General features: G+C 48.0%; 1 protein-coding gene across 2 annotated transcripts in view; it reads right to left on the bottom strand.

Annotated features, from left to right (window-relative positions):
• Positions 1-23,912, bottom strand: part of LOC142579680 (thromboxane-A synthase-like) — a 66,027-nt gene extending 42,115 nt beyond the window's left edge. Inside the window, exon 1 of one of the 2 annotated variants that reach the window (XM_075690132.1) lies at positions 23,816-23,912. The gene's annotated coding sequence lies outside the window, so the exon portion shown is untranslated. Of the gene's footprint in view, positions 1-4,598; positions 4,703-23,815 lie in introns of those variants that run through there. The other variant, XM_075690133.1, reaches the window with a different exon arrangement.
• Positions 23,913-25,601: the final 1,689 nt, after the last annotated feature.

Consider the following 25,601-nt stretch of genomic DNA (forward strand, 5'->3'; position numbering starts at 1 on the left):
TCGCACCAATCGGTGAGATATCTAGTAGCCAAAAAAAAAAAAAAAAGCGAGCATTGAGAAAGAAAGGAGGGAACAATATCCACCGAAATTGCACCGGGGAGTACTTCGCGGTTTGTTTTGGTTATGGATGTTGTTGGAAAATGCCTGTCGTTCAATAAATCTGGAAAACTGCGTGGATTGCGTGATCCGGCCCGTACCACCAGCCCCGACACGGGAATACGGCACTTAACAACTCGCAGTTCATTCAGTTCTGCGATGTGCATACGTTTCATGACATGCCACAAATGAAGCGTCCTTTTCTTTTTCACTCACGACGACCCTCCCTCTGGTCACTTGAGGACGACGCGAACACTTCATTGCACCAAAGAACGATTTCAATGGCCTCAATTGCCTTGCAAGGGTTGCCTCTTGAAGAACGTGGGAACGGTCCTGTGAGGTCTGTGCTGACTTTTTCAAAAAGGGAACTGGGAGGCCTGACTGGCTGTAAGTGACCGACTGATGCTTACATGGGTCGACACTGGATCCGACTGGTCACATATATCTCAGTCGTTGTCCGCATTTGAGGCCTGTGAAATCGTTCTTTGGTGCGTTGAAGTGTTCATAATCATACGCGCCGAATACCCTGACCAGCTACTGCGAGACGGCAGCCCTGTCTTCCGCCACCACGGTCCGGGTTTCTCACCTTAGGCTGTATTGAATCACGTTCCGATGCAGGACGACTCGTGTGATTACAAGAGACCGTGGTCGCCAATTCACAGCCGATGTTGTGTAAGAACTACTTCGTGTGTGGGACTCTAACTTTCTGCACTCCAACAGCTTATCGCCCTCGAATTATTGGCCTGACCGAACGCACGAACCGAACGCTAATCAACACGCTATCAATGCTCGTACCCTCGGACCACAGCAACTGGGTCAAAGTATACGTATGACCGTTCGAACGTATTCAACACCGCGAAACGCTATAAACACCGCTGGCTACAGCCCTTTCTCGCTCCTTTACGCTCGCTCGTATCGTTATTCGCTGGACACTATCTTTTCTTTTACCATCCATGACGACTGCTTTATCGCGATAACTCTGTATCGGGCAGAGGATGCCCACCGGCTTGCCCATTTACGTACGCTGGCCTCACAAGACGACTCCAGGGCATGATGTTATAGTAGTCACGGACACGTTACTGTTCCCATCGACCTCGTGTTGTTGTGGGCTTCAGTACGCAAACGTGGCTTGTTATAAAAAGCCGCTCGCAAAATATACCGGTCCGTTCGCTGTCCTTGGTCGTCTGAGCCAGGAGAAGTACAAAGTATCCCAGCTCACTTCAAGTGGCCGCCGCTCATGGAAGGCCGAAGTGGGGCTTGTTGCCCGCCTGAAGCCCTTTACCCAAAGGCAACCGGAGTGAATCGCCCGTGAGTCTTCGCCTGGGTGAGGAGAAATGTCTCAGCGCGTCGAAGGCGATGAAAAGAGAGGAAGCGATAAGAAAGAAGGAAGGCGACCTATAGTTTTTGTGTTCGTTGCACTATTTGTGCTTCGGTTCTCGATGTCTCATTAAAAAATACCGTAAATCTCACTAAAGCACGTAACAGTGTGTTTCAGGAGCATAAGTCACAACTTCCACGATCGGCTTTTTGGCACTCTGACCTGAGCTGCTTTCTACATGTGCCCATCCTCCCTCCCCCCCCCCTCCGGAAAATTCCCTATGCGTGCCGAAGGTTAATCCCCCCCCTCCCATTAGCAGCAATACCACTTACATAACATCTACTGTTTGACAAGTATTGCGACTGTATTCATGTCTTCGCAGGCGGTTCCGTTAACAAAGACAGTGCGACATGAGCTTACATGATAATCATCCCGACAGGTGACACACGCTTGTCGGCTAGAACACATGTCGTCTCCGACAACAGCGGAATTAGTGGCAACTCTCCAAGCCACAAATTTTATGGAAATGTACGAGGCACGCATAAAAAGAATGCCTGATTTGTAGGGACTCCGTGTCGGCTTTAGCATGCCTCGAAAGTATGGATGACAGCCAACCACAGGCACGAATAACGTATGCAATACTAAACACTCAGGATTCTGAAAGAAAAAAGTAACAAGCAGCGGCTTAGTCGACTCGCTGTCAAAATCGGCCCATAAAGATGCGGAAATTCGGCTGATCCATTTATCATCAATTAGTACGCGATGCCTATTAAAAGTACTAAAGAAGGAATCGGGTATGTCCACCTGGTTTACAGAAAGTACTAAGGAGTCTGTTCTTTACAAACTGGACCATAATCTCAAATACCGAGTCGGACGCACACTTTTCAAGAAGTTGCAAGACACTAATGCATCGACTGCTCATTGGAACAGCAAACCCAAAACATTTCCCACATCGCATAAAATGGGTGCCGTCTACGGCTTGCTCCTGTGGAAATGACGGTGTTTGCCAGATGACCGCCCCCGACACATAGACCACAGCTAGCACAAGAGTTACGCTCAACCGATCCTCATCGACTTTTCGCGCTGGCAACATTGCCGAGCCCTTGGCCATAGAAATCAACACAGCGAAAAACATTGGACGCCCTCCAACATTTATTCGAAGACGCAGGCATATACTTAACCCTTTCAGGCACCACTTTATCCCGCTGATTGAAAACTTGATTTCGCCACCATCTATTGCATCTTCAGAATCATGTAAAGTGTACATCAGCAGAAAAGATTAAGGATTTCTCAATTGTTTAGTGAGTTCTGTCAAGTTAACAGAATTTCGACTCTCTGCGAAAACTCGCTACAATAACACCAAATATGAGAACATAAATTGTTTCGTGTTTCTAAAAGCTTTAAAAGCACTTATCCAGCCACTTGGATATTATGTCTGTTGCATCACATTGTGAAAAACAATGAAGGAAGTGAACCCGGTACATACAACATACTGACACACAGTATAAACACCCAACCGTCTAGCTTCCCACTAATTATGCTAAAACATTCTGCCTGTTATTGAAGATTGCAGCACAGTTCCAATAATAAGTGTTCCAAGATGTAGGCAGCACTCTTCAAATATCATTACTTTCATCATTGCTTTTGCTGCTGATACACTATCTTGTTGTACACAATTGTGTAGACAGCGTCTGAAAGGCTTAACGTGTGCTCACTGGATAATGTAGCCACAACGCGCTTGCATTATTTGAATTTATGTGTGCCGTGCGTGTTAGGCGTGTCGTACTTTCTAAAGCGATTCTTTTCTTTTATTTGCCTATCCTTCCATGTATTCGCCTGAATCGGTTGGTCGGTGGGATTCGAGCCTCGGGCATACAAACACACAATGGAGGATCGGCCAAGCAGCGTGTGCGCGTGCTGATTGTGATGACGATTTTCATACTGTGCCACATGCACCCAACGGGAGTTTGGCCAGAAAGAAAACGGCCGGCACACTTAAAATAAATAAGAAGAGCTAAAGTAATACAAGCCTATGTAAGATTTCATATCACGGCTATATAGTTGAGAGGGCATGCGCGCGCCAATTTCCGTTACGACCGATACGCGAGAATGAAGCGGGCTAATTCGTAGCATTTCGTTATATCGATTCTCGAAAACTTCGCTTCACGTGTATATAAAATAATTACGTTTTAAAATCTTGGAACGAATCTCGCGTTCGAATTACGTATCTCCGTGCATGCATCGTTCCGTATGTCTCATGTTCCTCACGTGCGCCCCTGCCCGTCTCATACTGCATCGCAGCTTCGCGTACGTGTTTGGGGCTCTGTATACGCGCGTGTGTAGGGGCCCCGGTGGGGTGAAACTTGTCCTCGCCTTTTTATCTCTGCGTATGCGCGCATAGAACTGTGTGGTGCAGATCTTACCAACCTGTCACGTTGTTTCTTCTTATCTGACTGTATTATATTGAATATTGTTACTGTTATGCGGGAAAAAGTAACTGTCCCCATTATAGGATGGCTGCATGCCATTCTTGTATTTTGATGTCAGCGTGGAAAAAAAGAAAGAAAAGCAAGCAAGCAAGCAAGCAAGCAAGCAAGCAAGCAAGCAGTGTTTTCTTTAAATTCTGTAGCAAAACTAAAAACATCGCTGCCTGTCCAAATAAAATATACATTCTTAAACTGAACGCACGATACACATTCTTAGCCCCACAAAGGCCAAGGTATAATTTTCGCCATACGCTGACGTCCTAATACCGCACAATTGTGATCCAATCGCTGGAAATAACCTCCACGGAATGCCCATAGTTATGAATAGTTCGGGAAGGCAACTACTGGAGAAATAGTTGGTACACTAAATAATATTACTCAAACACCATTTGGTTTGTTTTCATTCTTTTGCAGAAATAAAGGGGAACAAGCTGTCGTAATTTTCTTGAAAGTTGAATAGTATGGTTTGATTAAGTATACGATGGTACAAAAAAAAAAGACGTTTTTTGATGCACGATTCTACAGACACCAACGATACGCTGGCAGCTGGCCACTGCGACGCTTCCTCTCCTCACTGTGCACCCACCGACACCACCCACGCAGTCGTAATTGCATGCGCACACTCACCTCTTCTTTTTTTTTTTTGCGACGCCCGAGAAACGAATAAAAGATCACCGTATCCATGGCACGACACTCACCGAGACGGTATCAGCGAGTCTTCGACGCGATATGCACCAAGTCGAGCTTCACTTCGTCGGGCCTTTTGCTTGCGCTCGCCTGCTCGATATGGCTACTCGTGCTACGAGCGAGACGCGAGCGAGATTAAGAGAGTCGAGCCGTAAACTGCACTGCCGAGACCGCGGCGCTTTTTTACCTGCGCGGTCGCGACTTATGAACTTTTTTTTTCGAGATTACGCACAACCACCTCTCGCCGGATCACATCTCAATGACAAATCGCGAGGTTGCTGGCCAGGCGCGCGTGCTACGAAGGTACGCACTGCATGCGCTTAATAAGCAGACGGTCAAAAAAGAAAAAAAAAAGGACAAGAAAAAAACCGAAAGGAGAGGTCTTCTTTCCACAAATATCCCGCCGCTCTCCGGTTCTTCTCTCGGTTCGCTTACCTCACCTAAGCGGCCCGCAACCTTCGTTAAAACCGGCCTTGACACTGGAGTGTCGGCGTCATAGAGCTTCATAATGTTGTACGGAACTCGATGGTCTGCGTTAAAGCGAGTGACGATACACAGAGAGAGGGAGAGAGAGAAATGAAAGAATGCAAACAGCCGTGACGACAACCAGCACAGCGGTAGCAAGCGCGTTCGCGAGAGCCGCGCAGATAAATTCGACGGAGGGATCAAACATGCAAACCTGCGGCCTCAACGTAACGGCGCGTCCTTTGATTCGTTGATGGAGGTACTTACACTGACGCCGGCATGCGTGGAAAGAGGCACGTGACATCCAAACCCCCATTCCCCTCCCAAAGTGGCAAGGCCTCCCTCCACCCTCTGTCGAAGCCGATCGAAGTTGCCGGAGAATATTGAGCGAAGACCGGTGCGCCTGATTGAGGAAAATTTTGAGTGACCGCGGGTTCCACGGCCCTCTTTTGTTTAAATATGCATTTCTTTTTCTGTCTCTGTTTACGGCACATTTGGCAAAGCTCCTGACGACATTATTAGAGCTCAGCCGAATGTGCCGTTGCGACCCGCACTCTATAGCCTTCGCACGAACATGATATACGTAAACAAGGCGTGTTCGCTCACTTTGCGTCATGCATGTTATGTGTACATCGGCACTGTGCGGGGACAATCGTCGTTCCGCGTTGCCGAACCCGCAGGCCACACGCGTTGGTATGCATGTGGTGGAACGTATATATCTTTTTCATAAATGGCGAAGAGAGTTTATTATTAAACGGCCAATCGAGTGCAAAAAGCAAACAAAAGCAGAAAACTCTCGGAACTGCCACTCTTATTTGGAAGCGATGGCTTGCACGCGAAGACAGGAGACGCGCTGCAGATTTGAGTGACAAAGAGCGCGTCCCTCTGTGCACTTTGTTTGACAGGCTTGCGCCGAAAGCCGCGCTTTTATTCAGCACTGAAACCTGTCGAGCAGCGAGACACGACGCTCTTGCCTCTGCGGAAGCGCGCCACAGCGCTGATGTGCGCGTACACGCGACTGTAGAGACGCGCAGCGAATTTCGAGGATTTAAACGCCTTCCTGAAGTTTCTTTCTCTGTCATCTTCCTATTCACCGTCACTCTCTCTGGCGCGGCTTCGAGTGCGCCGAGCACCGGAGAAATTTTAAAGGATCGCTTTGTTTTGTCATTGAAGAGCGGCGCACGTGCAATGTCACGCACCCACCACTGACCCCAAGCGAGCGTCAAAGAGGTTAATTGAACAGTGGTGCGTGCGCAGTGGCACGCTCCAAGTCGTGCAAGTTGATTCGACGGTTGGTTTCGAACTCTGTTCCCTCAGGCACAGCAGAGAGACGCTGTGCCCATTAGACCATGGACTACCCGGTGACCTATGCAAAGTTGGCGGGAGAATGGTTCGCGGAACAAATTGATAGAGATACAACTAGCCCCAGACCTCTGAAGGTTGGTCAAATGCCCTAAGATTTCTAATCGCACACTACTATTTAGGACGCAGGCAATTCCCATTGGCACATTCAAAACTGAACAGGGCTCAGGCACTCTCACTGCGCTTATTGCAAACAGGTACATATCCCACACCGTACACCATTAATAAAATATATCCAGGGAGGGAGATTAAGATGGACTGCAACGATTGTAATGGCATCATTGGAATCAGACATATGCCGGCGGGGTGCCCCGCGACTCTCCCCAACCTCGTTGAAGAATGGACACAGTGGGAGAAAAGGATTCAAAGCCCATTGTTTCAGGACCAACTAAGGGCCGTCCAGAGGGCCCATGATGTCGCTGAAAGGCTTGGCCTGACAGTGCCAACGTGGGAGCGGCCCGCCTTGACTTAAGAAGTCGAGCGTCCGGACCTCATTCCAATAAATGTTTTCACACACACACACTAATCACAAAGGGCCGCAATTCGAAAAGAACAAAGGGCTCACAATATGAATCACGTACGTATCCGTTTCGCACACAGTGAGCGAAAAGAACAATAGAAAAGAGGGGCTCAAGCTTTTATTTGTCACAACCATAAAAAAAAAAATAAACGAGGTATGAATCCGTCAAAAGCACAGGGGAAATAATTTTGCTCTGTAATTGAAATGTTGAAGTAATAAGATGAAGGGAGACGGATTTGGAGGAAAGGATAACTGGCGCAAGGGGGAACCGAATGCCAGTTGTCTTTTCGTCCACTTTCATTTCCCCGCACCTTACTGCTTCAGCATTTCCAACAAAGAGTACAGCCGGTTTGCCCTATGCTTTTTCTAGCGTCCTTGTTCGCTTCTTGTTATGGTTGTGATTTACACATAATTTCTACCACGTGCGATATCAGGCTTGCCACGTGACGCCATGGCGCATTTCGTCAACCGCAAGGGGAAAGGCCCAATTGCTGCATATGCTTTGCTGGCCGCGACAAGGACGTAGTGTATTGAAACGTTACGCTACATGTGGTTAGCCTTCGCATCTCGCACGCTTGCCCAATTGGCAACTGGCCACGTCTTCGCTTAGTGGAGCGTTATTTTGCACTTGAAGCAAAATTTTATCGCCCCTCCCCCCCGCCCTGTCTTTTCTAGACCCAGGCATATAGAAATGGAGACATAAACAAAATTAAGTAAAAAAAAAAAAAAACTCAACTCTTTCCGTGCCATGGGGAAAATAGGTGTTCTTTGTAGGTTACGCCAGATCTTTTTTTTTTTTTCTGATGGAACTGCTGCACTCAGTTTTTTATGTAATGCGTAAACTAAAAGCAGAATGACTTCACTTTTCACCCATAAGAGTTTTATTAAAGAGATGTATTTGATAAAAACGATGTAAATTGGCCATACTCAAGATTGTGGGATAAAATTGAAGAAACATTGTAAAGACGTGCTTGTATATATCAAGAAAAGAAATGTAACAAAAATTATGAGATATACAAAATGTATTGCACCCGCCGTGGTTGCTCAGTGACTATGGTGTTGGGCTGTTGAGCACGAGGTCGCGGGATCGAATCCTGGCCACGGCGGCCGCATTTAGATGGGGGCGAAATGCGAAAACAGCCGTGTACTTAGATTTAGGTGAACGTTAAAGGACCCCATGTGGTCGAAATTTCCGGAGTCCTCCACTAGAGCGTGCCTCATAATCGGAAAGTGGTTTTGGCACGTAAAACCCCATAATTTAATTAATAAAATGTATTTATGTATTTCCGTCTAATAGGCACCATATCCGAAAAAATCAAGATTTTTCATTGAACGTGCATTCCACTACAAGAATTCAAGTTCAAGCATTAAAGTTTGGAGTGCGGAGCTGAGGGCGCCGATGTTCTAGGCTGAACTTGTCTCGTCGTAGCTCTCAGAGTCCGACGAAAAGACCGCATCCTCGGGCTCGCTGCTGCTCGATCCATCGATAAGACCAGCTGCAAACGCAGCGGTATCGCTAGATCTGCGACCTTTTGAAGCGCGTGTGCCACTGCCAGAGACGGTCATTCTTGCTTTCTAACTTGACGCTCGCGAAAATTCGGAGTGCGTTAAAAAATTGACGCCTTGTGGGGAAAAAGCGAACTGCTTAGAAAAAAAAAAAATAGTTGCTCTTCCTCACGTCCTACGCGCAGTGTGTCCGTCAGCGGCGCGGAAGGTCTCGAAAGCGGCGTTTACAATCGTCGATAGCGGGCGGCCATTTTTGCTTTCTACTTTGACAATCGCAAAAACTTTGGCGCGCGTTCAAAAATCACCGCTTGAGGTAAAAACGACATGATTACAAGATGAAAGAATAGTACTCCTCTTTGACGTCCGATAGCTCAGTGTCTCCGTGGGCGGCGCGGGAAGTCTCGAGACCGGCGTTTCAAACCACCGTTAGCGGGCTAACGATGCCCAATCGGGGCCGTACTGAGAGAGTTAAGCTGCCCACCCATTTCACTCCATCCGAAGGTGCTACCATTGCTTTCATTGTTACAGAAGTGAATTCGTCCCATTTCTTCCAGGCATGCTTCTGTTCTGTCCTTACCTTTTTCTTTCTTGTTTAGTGGACACACTACGCATGTTGCTTGAAAGAATAATTTGGTCGTTACTAAGCGCAATTGTTTGTAGCTTCGTTAAGAGGAAGCTTCAGCTCGGGAACTGCTGTCTACATACACGGGAACATAAATAATCGTTTTACTAGACAACCGCAGCGCCGAGATTGATGAAGATTGTTGCATTTAAATGAAAAAGTCAAATTTTAGTGACTTCTAGAAGTGGATATTTGTTCTGTGCAGTGAATATTTTTTACAAGAACTGCTGAAAATTGCAATATTGAAACACACACACACACACACACACTGGTGTTAGGCTGCTGAGCACGAGGTCGCGGGATCGAATCCCGGCCACGGCGGCCGCATTTCGATGGGGGCGAAATGCGAAAACACCCGTGTACTTAGATTTAGGTGCACGTTAAAGAACCCCAGGTGGTCTAAATTTCCGGAGTCCTCCACTACGGCGTGCCTCATAATCAGAAAGTGGTTTTGGCACGTAAAACCCCATATATTATTATTATTACACACACACACACACACACACACACACACACACACACACACACACACACACACACACACACACACACACACACACACACACACACACACACACACACACACACACACACACACACACACACACACACACACACGCACGCACGCACGCACGCACACACACACACACGCACACGCACACGCACAAACACACACACACACACACACACACACACACACACACACACACACAAGTTTTAGGTTTTAGTTGCAACTCTGCAACTCAGTAATGAAAGGAAAATCTATATTACAATTCTGTCAACTGCCCCTAATAATAAATATAAGGCGGACAAAATTGAAGTATGATACACTGCTTCAATATAGATGGCTAGTTTGTGAGTAGAACTTTTGCAAAACCGTTGTGAATATTGGGACTATTTCACCTAAGTGGTAAATTCACATATCTAATCTGTACAATCTAGATGTTCCAACAGATGCAGTTTGTATAATTGTGACATGTGTTTTTGGTGTATAGTTATGGATTTGTAAACTGCGTTCTTTCATTTTTTTAATATCTTACCGGCGTGCGGGAATTAGTCAAAAATTTCAGGTGCTAAATAAAAACTTTGGTTGCTACAGTAAGTAAAATTATTTAACTATCTCTCAAATGAAACATATTTAATTCAAATTGGCCCAGCGATTGTCTTATAAAAGTATTTGTGCGTTTTTCATGTATGTCTGAACAGGGAACTCGAAGTTAGACCCAAGCTAATGCTCCCATGCAATCGTTTATTTATCGGTGTATTACCATTCTTGAAACAATTGTGTGCCCGCCAACGGAATTACCTCTTTAATACCTCTACTGGGCGTCCCCTATAAAAATTAATTAAATTCTGGGGTGTTCAGTGCGATTGAGGCATGTGCGATTAAAGGCGATGGGGGAGGGGTGAGGGGACATCGGGTTAAATTGACTACCTGGGGATGTACAACGTGCGCTAAAGAATGGTACACGAACATTTTTTGTATTCCGCTCGCATCGGAATGCGGGCACCATGGCCGGGATCGAAGCCGCTATCTCGAGCATAGCAGTGCAACGTCAAAGCCGCAGTCGTGGTGGGTCGCCAAAAGAGCAAACGGTGCCTCCATTCTCAACAATGATTGTCTGGAAAAGTACTGCCTCCCCACATGCAAACAACAACAACAACAACAACAACAACAACAACAACAACAACAACAACAACAACAACAACAACAACAACAACAACAACAACAACAACAACAACAACAACAACAACAACAACAACAACAACAATTCGATTTGACCGTCTTCACCCTATGACAATATTGTGCATGACAAGTGCTAGAGGGAGAGAATGAACATTTTTATAGACTGTATACAACTTTGGAGAGGCGTCCTCATTCCAGAATGCCTTGAGCTCGGGCCGCGTCCTGGGCCCTCGCAATCAGCCGTTGCTGATCCTCGATGTCGGAGTTCGTTGGTGCTCGTTCGTGTGGTAATGGTTCGAAGGATTTAATGGTGCCGCTCTGCAACCCCCTACTATGTGCCTGAGGGACCCGGGCTCTGCGCAGAAGTGGCATTGCGGAGAGAATTGTGTAGGGGCTATGAGGTGATTCCTGGTGATTCCTGGAGAATTGTGTAGGGGCTATGAGGTGATTCCCGAGTCCCGAAGATACGCATCCTAGGCATGCATATAACAGCCAACGGGTCAAACATAGAAGCTATTCGCAAAATCGAAGGCAAGGTTACAGCGGCTACCCGCCTGATCAAACGCATTACAAACAAGCACACGGGCATGAAGGAGGACAGTGTCATGCGCCTCATACACTCTTTCGCAATCAGTCACATCACTTATGTGGCTGCCTTCCACAACTGGAATGTCACTGAAAGGGAGAAAATCAACACCCTTATACGCAAGACTTACAAGATCGCCCTTGGCCTACCGGAGTCCACAAGCACTGCTCGTCTGCTACAGCTGGGGGTATACAACACGCTTGAGGAAATCGTGGATGCGCAAAGAACCTCTCAACTCGAACGCATGTCTCTGACAGCCACGGGCCGGTACATCCTGCGGAAACTCGGCTTCAACTACCACGTCCAACATGGTCAGAAACAGGTCATTCCACCTGACCTCAGCGACACACTGATTGTCGCCCCTATACCTCGAAACATGCACCCCGAATTTAATCGGGGCCGACGCCAGGCCCGTGCCAAGGCACTGCTGCGCTCCTTGCATGGAAAGAGGACTACGCGCTTTGTAGACGCCGCAGAATACACGCGAGAACGCCGGTTCACGGCGGTAGTCGTAGACGTTAGCTCCAGGCTTACGCACGCGTGTAGTGTCGCAACGGAATACCCCGAAACAGCAGAAGAGGTAGCGATTGCGCTTGCGCTTACCGACCCCCTCTGCGAGGTAGTGTTTAGCGACTCACAATCCGCAGTTCGCAACTACGCGCGGGGGCGCATTTCCTCCGAAGCTCTCCAGATTCTAAGGAAAGCTGGTCGACAGCACTTCGATAACACCGCCATCATATGGTTTCCAGCGCACGTCGCCACCCCCACCGATGAGGGCCTCATTAACTTGAACGAGGTAGTACACCGCTCTGCGCGAGAACTGACCCGCCGCGCAGAATCGGGGACCGCCTCTTCGAGTTCGGAACTGCTGGCTCAAAGCACGCGAGAACGCCTGGTCAGGTATAATGACATCACCAAGCACTACCAGCTAGGCAGGCGGTTGCTGCCCCCACCTCACCCCATGCTGAAACGTCGCCAGGAAGTCATCTGGCGACAATTGCAAACACAAACATTCCCCAGTCCGGTGCGATTGCAGCACATTTTCCCCGCGCAATACCCGAATGCTCTTTGCAAATTATGTCAGGACACTAGAGCGACGCTGTCACACATGTTGTGGGAGTGTCGGGTTACATCAGCTACAATGGCAGTAGCTCCGGAGGCTCTTGCGTCGAAGTGGGCCGCCGCTCTGCGCAGCTCCAACCTCAAGACACAAGAGTGGGCTGTCCAGCAAGCCCGAGAGGCGGCGACGAGGCAAGGCCTCGAAGTCCCCTCATGGGATACCTGAGCCCGGGTCATCAAATTTGCCGGATTCAGAATAAAGTTGTTTCCATCCATCCATCCATGGGGGAACGTATTAACCTGTAGAGCTCGGAGGAATCGTTCCTGCTCTCTAGGTAGTGACTTGTGTGGGGGTGCATATGTTCTGCGGGTCAGCTTGTAGTGTTGTGTGATGTCTTGGTACGAGACAAGAGGGTGCAAGCGCTCGGGTTCAGATTCCTCGGCGTCGGCTCGGTGGGTCAGATCTCGAGCCACGTGGTTGGTGACCTCGTTGCCAGGAAAGCCGTGATGAGCTGGCACCCAGATGATCATGACTGATCTCGTTGGCGGCTTTTGATTGATGATCTGGACCGTAGTGGCATGAATTCTGCCGCTAACAAAGTTGCGACACGCCTGTTGGGAGTCAGTCACTATGACTACAAACTCTGTTTGGGGAGAGCACGAGGGCTATGGCCGCTTCCTCGGATTGGAGGGGATTGTTTCGTGTGAGCGAAATGCTGCTCCGATGTTCTTTGTCGACGACTACGGTGGCTGTTGTGGCTGCGCGTCTGGGGTAAGAACCCGCGTCCGTGTACGCTGTAGAGGGTAAAGTCCCGTATCGCTTCCGTAACCCAGCTTCCGTAACCACCAGCCTTGTTCGCTGACTGGATAAATGCGCCTCGATCAGCTCCTCAGCCGTGTTGCGCACACCTAGTCGCAGTAGGCGTTCTGTGGACGTACTGATCGGCAGGCCCATCGCCTGCTTATATGCCTTTCTGATCATTGTGTTGATTTTCTTGAGTTCAGTCGCGTTGAGTAGTGCGTATGGAATAGCGTAATTTATTCGAGATAAGACGAAGGCTTGGACAAGCCGAAGCGTGTCCGCCTCCCCCGTGCCTCTTGTCTTGGTTGTTATTCGCCGGATCATGTGGGTAACTTGGGCTGTTGTATTCTTAAGCTTGTTACTTAATATTGTATTGGTGCGATCCGACTGGAAAACCATTCCAAATATATTTACGTTCTTAGACGGAACGATGATGTGTCCCTCCAGTTATATGTTGATAGTGTGCGAGTCGGATGTGTGTTTCTTTCGCGGTGAGGCCAGGAGTAGCTTCGACTTTTGGGGGGCGCAGCTGAGGCCACATGACTTAGCATAGTCGCTCACCCCGTCAGCCGCTTCCTGCAAGCGGCTCTACATTCCCCGATGCACTCTATGGGCGACTAGATGGTAATGTTGTCGGCATATAGGCCATGCCGGATCCCCAGGATGTTATCGAGGAGCGGTGGTAGGCCTATTATGGCGATATTGAAAAGGAGAGGGGATAACACTGCGCCCTGTGGTGTGCCGCGCCCGCCCAGTAGGAAGGGGTTTGTGGTTTGGTCCCCGACCTTTAGGATGGCTTTTCTATCTGAGAGGAATTCTCTTATATACGAATACGTCCTGGCCCCACAGCCCAACGTGTTTAGCCTCTGTAAGATTGTTGTATGCTTGACGTTATCGACCACCCCTTTAAGATCTAAGGCGAGGATAGCCGTGGGGGAGTTGCGTGTCGCTGGTACAATCACCTCCTCTTTCAGCTGAAGTAGGACGTCTTGAGTTGAGAGGTGTGGACGGAATCCTATCATCGTTGTTGGAAGTTTCCCCGAGTCCTCAAGGAATGGTTGTAGCCGGTTGAGAACGATGTGCTTTACGAGCTTTCCTACACACGAAGTGAGGGAGATCGGTTGTAGGTTCTCAATGGCTGGGGCCTTGCCTGGATTCGGTATCAGACGAACCTCGGCCATTTTCCACTCCTCGGGAAGGTTTCCTTCCCTTCATACTTCGTTAAGATGAGCGGTAAGCTCTAGTAGCGAGGGGCTGTCAAGATTTACAAGTGCCTTATTGGTAATTTGGTCCATTCCCGGGGCTGTGTGGCGTCTCAAGCCCATTATCGCCGCTGTTACTTCATGTAGATGTATGTCCTCATCTAGGAGCTCGTTAGGAGTGGCGCTGTAGGGTGGCAGGGGCTCCGATGGCTGTGTGGGGAAGTACTGGGCATTGAGAGTCAAAAGGAGGTCCGCCTCGTTTCCTGGAAATTGGTGAATTACTCGGGCCATATTGTGGTGGGATTCCGTTTTGCTGCTGGCCGGGTTGATTAAATACCTCAATAACTTCCACGTCTAGGAAGCACTCAGTCTTCCTCTCAAGCTGTCACAGACGGATAGCTAATTTTCTCGGCATAGCATAGCGTATTCCGCAGACTCTTGTGTGAGTAGTGCGATTCGTCTCTTGAGCTTGCGATTTATTCTTTGCCGTTTCCAACGCTTCAGCAGGCTGGGCAGGGCTTCCCGCATGTGGAGCAAGTGAGCGTCGATGCTCGGAGTGGTGGTGGATGTTTCAAGCATTTTGGTGTGCGCCTTCACATCCTGGTGAAGCTGAGTGATCCAGTCTTTAATTGACTGAAGCTGTTGGCTCTGTTCGTTCGTAGCTCTTTCTTATCTCCCGCAGCTTCGTCCAATCCGTGAGGCGAGCAGTGCCTATCCTGGCTTTGTATTCGAGCCCATGGAGAGTGGTGGCTAGCAGCGCGTGGTCGCTGCCTAGGTACTCCTCCAGATTGGTCCAGCAAGTTTGGGGGTACTGCTGGTGAGGGTTAAGTCGGGGTTCGTGTCTCTTTGAACACTTGTGCCGAGCCTCGTGCTATTCAGTGGATCGTTCACGAGTGTGAGACCCATGTCCTCAATAACTTTGTGAATCAGGTTTCCCCTGGGGTTGGTGTACGTGTAATACCAGAGGGGGTGGGTTGCATTAAAGTCGTCCGCTGTTAGAAGCGGGTGGTTGCCTGCGGCGTGCGTGGCTTGCTCAGAAACCTGTTTGAGGACCGATGGCACGTTTTTCCCCCCACAGTAGACGTTTAGAACAAACGTGGGACCCTTCTTCTGTATTGCCTGTGGGATAATTTCGAGCACAATGGCAAGCGGTTGGGATTGTTGGAGATAGTGTTGAATGGTCGCTAGCTTCTTACTGACCAAGGTGTGAAGGCTGTGACTTGTATCGGTGCCATACGTGACGTATCCGGGTAGGCGGACGTGTGTGTTCGTTTCTTGCAGTGCGATGATTTCAGGTGGTCTTGTTGATGTAGCGATGTATTGTATCAGTGATCCATACTTGTTTTTGTAGCCCAGGCAATTCCACTGCCACACCGTGGTTTCGCCTGGGGAGCCCCCGCGCTTATTGCATATATGCTGAGGAGGACCTAGCTTCGTTATTAAGGGGTGGTGATGCGTGCACAAGTTGGGGTTTTGGGGAGCCCAGAGAATCTGGCAAATCTGGTAGTGTCTGATGAGCTGTTTTCTTGGGGCGCTGGCTTTGACGAGCTTCCATTGCTAGTATGCGTTCCTCTGGTATTTATTTACCCTCAAGGCCAATGGCATTACAGAGGGCAGTGGGAACAAAATACAATCATAAAGAGAGAAACAAGGTACAGTGAGTTACAATAACAATTTCAAACAGGCATGAACTTAAATAATGGTGGTTAGTGCCTCGCGAAAACGTTTCTGTTATGTTTGTGGTTGGCGCTACTATGCGCTACTATGACATTGGAAAGGGATATTCGATAATTAATCACAACCATGTCATGTATTTTTATTGCCCAAACCTGCCTTGCAAGCGGAGTAATTCGCATGGAAATTTAAAGACTTTGTTCCTGGATGAGATCTAGGGACGGCGAGTACAAAGGATCACGTGTCTATTGGCGAAAGTCAGGTGGACGGCCGGGGTGTTGGCCTAAGCTTCGTAGGTGGTGGGCACGGGCCGTCCGTAGGCCCAGACAGCTTCTGAGGAGGTCGTCTAGGGCTGCCTCCATGTCATCACAATCGGGTGATATATATGACTTCCCTAAAGGATACAAATGCATTCGATTCAGAAGAGATACGAGCGGTCATGCAGGTATCGCGTACCAGCCTGTTACTGGTGTTAGGTTTGCGTTACTTTAGTTCCTTCTGGTGTGTTCGTTAAGGCAATGCTTTATAAAACTGTCGTATGTATCCTTGTTCTTAATCTCTCTGTTGACTGAGGCCCATACATTATTACTTAGTTTGCTTCCATTGCAATATTTTGAACTATTTTTCGTATGATGGCACTGTAAGTCAGAGGAGGTCCCGCCGACTGTTGTAGCTACGGAGCTCCCTCTTGTGATGGTATACCGCCATGGAATCGGTGTATAGACAAGGTCTCGATCTTGTGCGAACGAAGTCGTGCACCAAGGGTTTCGTCGGCACGAATCACGCGTCTCGTTTCGTAAGCGAGAAGTGTGGGGCGGAGTGCGGGAGGAGGAGAAGGAAGAGCGATAACGAGAAGGAGAGACAAAAAGGTGTAAACACAAGGTGCAGGCAGCATCGTACCTTTTCTGGGTCGATCGACGCGTAATCTTTGCACCGGTATGGCAGGTGAGATAAGCGGGTGCATCGCCGACCGTCCTTCGCCGGTGCAGGCGCCCTCTTAATTGGCGACGCGTTCAAAACATTCGCCGTTTTGCGTCAAGCTCCGACGTGGCGCAAACAAACAAGCGGGGGGGGCGGGGAGCAGTTGTAGTTCGCGCTTCAGGAAGCGCGCTCTCCGATTCCGCATTATCCAAGGTAGTCGATCCACAAAGAACAAAAAAAAAAAGGAAAGGGAAAAATATGCGGATCCCATGCACTGTGGGAATCGATGTAAACGAAGTTTCCTATGCTATTTGCTTTGATTGACGATAATAGGTTGCCATGTTGACGGCGAATGTGTAATTTCTTCAGCGTTCAGGCCAATAAGAGAACTGTGAGTTGATGTTAAACGTTACTTCATGTGCACCACATGCTGTTTTGTCTGCGTAGTACACGTATCACACAGGGGGACGTGTTTGGTTGAGGCGTTGTTGTGCGCCATTGTTAATAATCTATTTGAGGGTTGAGCATTATCGTGGCCTCACATGGCACATCGCATAGGGGCAGAAGTGTTCAATTTTAATTAAACTATGAGCCTGTACGTGCCAAAACCAGGACCGAACTGTGAGGCCTGCCATAGTGGCGGACTCCGGATTAATTTTGACACCCTGTGGTTCTTTATAGCGTGCACCTAAATCTAAGTGCACTAATGGTTTTTATTTCGCTCCCGTCAAAATGCGGTTGCCATGGTCGGGATTGAACCGGCAACCTCGAACAATGCCATAGCCGTCAAGCTACCGCGGCGGGCGCAGAGGTGTTTATTCGACGTGCGACCAATTTTGTAGTGTCGCCTACACCCTACATTGGTTTAATGTGGCTTTGTGTCTGTACGCCCTGCGTCAGTTGTCCGGTTGATAAACTTACATGGCGTTTATTTTTCAGAAACAGCACAAGTTCGCCCGCAACCGCTGTTTCCTTGGCTTCATTTTTTCTTTTACGCGCAGAGATGGCCGTGGAGGTGGAATTGCTATATTTATGAAACATTGCTGAAGTTCGAGTCCTCTCAGTATAACCTTTACAACTGCTGACTCGCTAGCGCTTCGTATTCACACACATCTTGCCATCCTTTTTGCTCGCTATCTATATAAGCCTCCAAACCAAATCGTCAGAAAGTTTATGGATGAGTTGTGTCTGCTTACTTTTCCATCTGGTCAATTATGCACGATAGGTGACGTTAACATTGGGCGCGTGAAGTTAGCGCGCTCCGAACTCCAAAGGGGCACGCTCGAGTGCGACGCCTTCGGAGCTTAACGGCGATTTTCGCCGACTGTTTTCGGGTAAGTGCACGAACGCGCCGTCTGGCGAATGTTATGCTGCTTCCGCATCCGCTATCGCACTTCGCGCGCTTTTCGAAAATGGCTCCGCCGACCGTACTCCTGCAGTTTTTGTTAGACGATGAAGGGGTAGAAGAACTTGACGCGCGGCTACGGAGGCAGCAGCAGCGGCTTATGTATGCGATGCAAGCTCAATGTTCGCGCCAACACGCTAAGTTCCCGATCTCGCCTGAGCAGACGCCTGGCTGCGCGGCGGCGGGAGGAACGAGTGGGCAAGGACAACGGACTTGCATCAGCGGAGAGAGTGGGGAACACGTAATTTTTCCGGAAGCCGTCGCAGGCGCGCGCTCTCGCGCACCGTTTCCGGGGTGGGGCGCGCAGGGCGCGCTCCGTAATCACGCACCGGAAGTCGCTTTTTAACCGTTAAGTTCGAAAGAGCGCGCTCTGCTGGCTTGAGCGCGCTTGAGCGCCTTGATTTAACGCGCCCATTGACGTACTGAAGCTTGAACACGCTTGCTGACGTTGTGATAGAAACCGTTAGCAGCCTTCCGACACGTGTCGAAGTTTTTGGCGCACTAGTCGTGTCTTCATGTATAGATAACGTTAATGTCCGTACCGAGAACGACCAGGTCTTTCCGTTTATTCTTGAGCAAAAGCTCTCCTATTACTTCTTTGGGGGGTGTAACCGTCTAGAAACCGATATCAGAAATAGAGGTTGTTGATAACAGTAAGCTTGACTTCTCATTACAGCATTACGATTGACGATCTTGCGGAACTTCCCGCAAGTAAGCTGTATGAATCTTTTATTGCTGTATGCTCACAGATAATGCACACATGTAAAAGGGTCGTCGTCATAAAACAACGAAAACCGGGTTCCTCATGGATAAATGGAAATGTTTTATCCGTGATAATAGAAAAAGAATCAGCTTAGGTGCGTTATTGTCGTTCCCTTAAAAGTAAGTTTCTTCTTGCAGCTTATAATATGTCTCGCATTAAAGTTACTGCGCCGCTTAGAGCTGGAGGACGAAAACACTTCCAAAGCAAAATTTCTGAATCTAGGAATAATCCATGTAAAACTTGGTCTGTTGCTACTGGATGAAGGGGCCGTACCCATAAAGGGGTGTATGAAACAAATGCTAAATATTTTTCACCTCCGTCTATTCTGCTAGCGGACCAATTTGATCATTTTTCTCGTCCGCTGCAACGAAGTTGTCTCGTAATGCGCCCAGTCATCTTGTGCCGCAGTCGGTGGATGAGTCTGCTTTTTTTTGCCAGAGTGCACTGAAGACGACATTTGTTATATTCTATTAAACTTCAAACAGTGCTGGTCAGTTGGATTAGATGATGCATGTTTGCGGGCATTCTTCGCAGAAACTTTGAGACCCTGAAGAGCGTTCTGTTAGCAATTATAGACGACATTATAGTAACACAAATCATTCCACCTGGCCTCAAGAAAGCTCTTGTAGTTCCCCTTCTCAAAAGCGGACAGCTTAATACTGTCACAAACATAGACCTATTTCTATACTTTGATGCATTGCTCTGGTGCTTGAAAAGCATATTTTTATTCTAATGCAAAGCTTCATTGATGCACATAGCCTGCTATCGCCCAACCAATATGGACCTACCTCCGGGTGCGGCACTACGTTAGCTTCAGATGAACTAACTGGTTTCTTAAATAATGCTCTTGAAAACAGCGAATTTGCTTGAGCATTATGTTTAGATGTGTCAAAAGCTTTTGATTCCCTAAAACGTGATGTTTCACTTTGTAAACTTCATAGCTATGGCTCTTGAGGGCCTTTCATATCTTTCTTTGAGGATTATTTGCATGGTGATACTCAAGTTGTAGTACTCGGAAGTATTAAAAGTAGGCCCACACATTTGTCCAGTGGAGTTCCTTAGGGATCGGTTTTACACCCCTTTTATTTAATTATATGTTAGCGATCTCACTAAATTCATTCTTCATTGCTGAGCTTTCCAGTACGCTGACGACACGCTTCTAGTATCCCGTCATGCTAATTATGATCAATCCGTGGCCGAATTACAAATTGACGCTGTAAATGTGATGAGTTGTTACTGTAAGAACTTCATTTTTATCAATCAAAATAAAACTCTTATGTTTCCACAATCCCCTGAAACGTATTCCTGTCCATCATTCCTCTGTTTCTTCTTTCTATTGAGTGTAATAATTGCGCCTGCTCTCCTATTCCATACCTTTCAAGTGTCAATTATGTGGGTGTTCATTTTGATTCCAGCATGCCTTGGGATAGTCATTTGGCTAACTCTATAGCAACCAGCAGCAGCCAGCAGCAGCCAGCACAAGCCAGCAGAAGCCACCTGCAGCCACCAGCAGAAGCAGCAGCCGCCGCTGTACCCCACTTTTACCTCGTCCTTTAAGTTCACCTGGTAAAACGGCCTTTAAGCTCCCGCTTGTAATTTATGAGCTCTTGAAACATTCATTTGCAATATGCGAGGGGAGAGACTGCCTCCACCAGTTCAAAATAACCATCAGCACACTTCAGCGATTCCTCCATACACTCACTTGCTGTGACAGCAGCAGCAGGTTACCGTAATCTCAAGAGCAACTACTTCTTTGCGATACAACGTAATCCCCGTCGGATGTAGTATGTAGCCGGTGGCGGCCGCCGAAATACGTGCATTGACGTCACCCTTCCCACAACAGAGAAATTTAGATTAGGGGACGCAAACCCCTTGCGTCCCCTAATCTAAATTTAAATATTCGCACAGTACGACGTCGATAGCAGCAGAACTTGTGGCTCTTCAAGGTGAACTCAAGTACGTACTCCAACAGCCACCAAATAGTCGCGCCATTTTCTGCGATTCCAAAGCAGCCCTACAAACTCTGAAGTTTGCCCTACGTCATGGCTTACACGAGCAGCCAGTGTACGAAATGAGGCACGCTGATAATCACGCGCTTGAGAAAGGTGACGACACTGTATTTCATTTGTTTCCAAGTCATTGCGTAATTCCCGGCAACGACAGCGCAGATCAAGCTGCGCGTTCGCCTCACTAAAAACATCAGCGGGCTTCTATACCACTTTCAAGAAGTGATGCTGCGCGACAACTTCACTCACTTGCTCGCCACGTCACACTTTTACATTGAAATAACCGAGTTTCACCACCTCACGCTTGCACTCTCTCGAACCTAACTTGCGACTTCGCCTGCCCCCTGGAGACTCCCTTTGCGAAACAACTTTAAAATATCGCATGTGATTGGGCGTCGCAATAACGGAGACTGAAAGTTGCTCGTAGGACAGCATTCAATGGGGGCCCACTCACATTGAGCGCGAGTTTAGCTTAGCTGAAATGTTCCCCGGTACCAGGAAGCATGCACACGATTCCAACACAAGCGGCACTTTAGCAACTGGGGTCTCTCCAGCCGGGCTGGCTCTGCGTGACAGATATCAAGACCACTGCAAGATGGTGATCAAGACATTCTCCCATACGTAGAAGCAACCACGCCGAGCTTCACGCGAAGGTCATTGAAAAAATAAAACTAGATAGATAGATAGATAGATAGATAGATAGATAGATAGATAGATAGATAGATAGATAGATAGATAGATAGATAGATAGATAGATAGATAGATAGATAGATAGATAGATAGATAAGAAATGCCGTTGATAGGTGCCAGCCACATTGCCAAAGTGGTGTTTCGATTACAGTTGGTCGCTTAATTATCTTCTTTGTTGCGTTTAACCTTGTTGAAATTGAGATTAAAGTTTAAATGTCATTCGACACCCTTTGCCGCTCGTCCTTGCCTGTATTCGGCATCCCGCGACACTGACATAATGTGAACAGGACAGTTTTCGTTCACGTAGCCTTAGCCATGTCATGGTTAATTTGTCCCTGATGGTCATCGACATCCGTGGCGCTAATGACGTTCAAAAAATACCGTACATCCCCGAATGCAGCAATTCCATTATTTCATGTCCAAAGGGTGTTTAGGTTCGTAGTATAAGAAACAACATCCGAGACTCTGATGAATAAATATAAGTATCGTAAAGAGCAAATTTAACTGTCTGAAATAAATTCAAGCAAGTTAAAGATTGTTCGCCTTCGGTAAATCGCTCTTTCCTATCACAAACAAGCTGCTCATTTATGTTTTAACATCGAAAGTCTTTCAGTCCACAGCTCGACCGATTATTCCTGTTCAAGTTGATGTCGTTGTTGAGCCCTTCTCAACAAGTAAACATACTCACGAGGGGGATTGGCCCGCACACATTTGAGACATTAAATTAAGTTAATTAAATGAAACATTGAATTAGGCGAAAATAAATGAAAAAAAAACAAATGTATAAATAACAAGACAATAACCGCGTTTAATGAGAAAGCATAGTAAACTTTTAAAAACTCGCATTGAAAGAACATGTAACGACGCCTTAGCAGAGAGATAGAACCCCTAGCCACGTATCCAGCTCGACGCTTCTGTCAACTTCAGAATGCGTTGCAAGTTTCCCTGCGGCTGCGGCCAAACCGCGTAGTAGTTCCAAATGATAATAAATTTGGAGCAGTCATGGAGAACACAAGACGATTGAGAGGGGGTTTAAGAAAAAAAAAATGTGCAAGGCTGTGAAACGGCGTCAAGAAGAAGGAAGCGATCAACGGTTTCGTCTTCATTGCAACAGACGCGAAGTTTGGAATTGGTGAGTCCATGCCGATAACTATAAAAATTGAGGGACCGCGCTCTGCATCGAACGGATTGACGTGAGAGAGGATTGACGCGAGGAGCGTTACCCGTGGCATCAGCGTGCCATGGGCAATGTAAGAATACCGGAAGTCGACCGTCGATAGAAGAGTGGACGTTCCAGCGCACTTCAAACGTTAACTGCCTGAAGCGGCGTTCGCAAGTAGCCAAAAGAAAAACACCTGTCCGCACGAAAAAAAAAAAAGTTTCGCCTACCGTCTTCTTGTCCTCTAAACCTGAAGCTCATAACAACTATAACGAATTGCCCAACACTTGGAAGGATGATCTTCCGTGAATGTATAAATTAAAACTTTTGTAGCCGGGCTTCTTTAACGGCTTCGTCGCAACATCAGCCCGTACAGAGACATGCCGAGTTCGAGGAGGCCGATGTTTTTTGCTTTTTTTTTTGCGGTCTCTCCTTCCTCGAGAAATGTGCCTCTTAAGTGCGGAGAAACCCGCAGTGACGCTAGTCGTGTCGTAATTCGAACGCGCGCCGTACTGGTAATATTGGTACACCTGCGTCCGTATTCAACGCCGTAGCAAACTCTCGACTCGACGGAGACGACGACGACGACGAAAAAAATAAGCCCTCGTGCGAGCTATCAAGCTACAGATCGGTTGTAATCCGTAAGTGCACACCTAGTAAACGTACTCTTCAGGGTAATTTCTTCTTCATTTGCACCAGAATGTTTCGAAAGCGGTAGCGAGAATTCGCGCTGCGGTAAATGTGTGCAGTGGACAGTTGCGCTCGGACATTATTTTTTTTCATACGGAGATAAACTTACCGTGCTCGGTCGCGTAAACTTGAAGTGAGGGCCGTTCTATAGGTGCGTCGCAAGCGAACTCCGAGGTGCGCGTCTGTCGATGTGCACGCGGGGAAGGCGACGCATAAACGAAGAAAACCTTGCCGCCGCTTTATCGACACCACCGCCAACTGTACGTGTGAGTCACTCTACATATTGTCCGCCGAAAAGAAAATCCCCGCCACGGCTCCGGGAACACCTCCACGTGGCAGAATAGGACAATGTATTTTCCATAAACGACGAACTTCGGCTAACCGCGATGCTTTGTCAACCATCCATATGGCTATACGCCTCTGTCGTACGTGGCAGAAATTGCGTTGCCCGAACTGTTGGCATGGAACGCCTGTCCGCTGCATGCCTTACTGCCTACATGCCTACTCCCGCACAATCGGGCTGGACATTTCGTAAGAACCATGCAAATATAATCTAGCTTATGAAATATACTTTGTTGGTATATAGATGTAATGTGTTGAACAGTGAGGATAGAAAAGAAAGAACATTCTAGCCAACCTACGCGACTTTGCAGAATGATTATTCAAGGACCAGAATAACTGCCACAGTCTCCCGTCAAAGTCGCTGGCGTCGCTGCATCGCACTGCGCTCGGCTAGTCAACATTTCAAAATACAAATTAAATTCTCTGGCATTATATACGTGTAAAAACCACGATCTGATTATGAGGCGCGCGGTTGCGGGGAGACTCCGGAATAATTTTGACCACCAGGGGTTATTTGAGGTGCACCCAACGAGCGGTACACGGGCGCTTTTTTTTTTTTTGCATTTCGCCCCCTTCGAGACGCGACCCGCCGCTTCCGGGATTCGATCCCGCGACCTCGTGGTTAGCCGCGCGACTCCAAATCCACTAAGCAACGAAGGCGGTTGAGACAACGTTTCAGGTATTGCACAGCAATGTTTTCCCCCACGACCGACTCGTACGAGAATTCAGCTACACATGCGCAAAGTTTGAGCTCGTAGCACTTATTGGCCTTCCTTATCGCCGACAGCTTTTCAATATTGCTTGCAACACTTTTCAGGGCGTTTTGGAGGCCGTGTGTATTGCTTTCCTTATTATCTTTTGCCACTCGTAACTGGCTCCAACACCTGCAAGACTAACCTGCGTACGATTCAGAGTATTCAAGCCCAAGCCCTTAAGATATGTCTTGGCTTACCACGCAGTGCATCAACGGCTGAAACCATTGCCCTAGCGCAGGATTACCCGATCACGACGCACATTGCCGTTGAGACAATGCGTATGCATCTCAGGCATTATGCTAGGACCCCTTCCCACCACTTGGCGAGCCTCACTGCTGCAAGGCCCTGCTCGACATTTAGCGGTATTGTCAGTGCACATCGTGCGTCGTTTACCTCAGGGTACGCACCTGCGGCCAAGCCAGCGTTTCCTCCGTGGTGTTTGAGCCGTCCACAAGTTGAGATAACGATTCCAGGACTACAGAAGAAGACAGGTCTACCGGCCCCTGCTCTAAAACAGCTGAGCTTACTTCTTCTGCATGAAAAGTACAGCAACCACGTGCACATCTATACCGACGGATCGACTACGTCGTGCAGTTCTTCTGGTGCCGTGGTTATACCAACGCGAGGAATGACACTGCGGTGCAGGACATCGCATGTCACGACCTCAACGGCGGCAGAACTAACGGCCCTGCGTCGAGCACTGGAATTCATTGATTCGGAAAGACCCAGAAAGTGGGCTGTGTTCTGTGATTCAAAACCGGCATTACAGTGCACGCAGTCAGTTCTCCGACACGGATG

This window comes from Dermacentor variabilis, chromosome 4 (genome assembly GCF_050947875.1).
Source record: "Dermacentor variabilis isolate Ectoservices chromosome 4, ASM5094787v1, whole genome shotgun sequence".
Taxonomy (NCBI): domain Eukaryota; kingdom Metazoa; phylum Arthropoda; class Arachnida; order Ixodida; family Ixodidae; genus Dermacentor; species Dermacentor variabilis.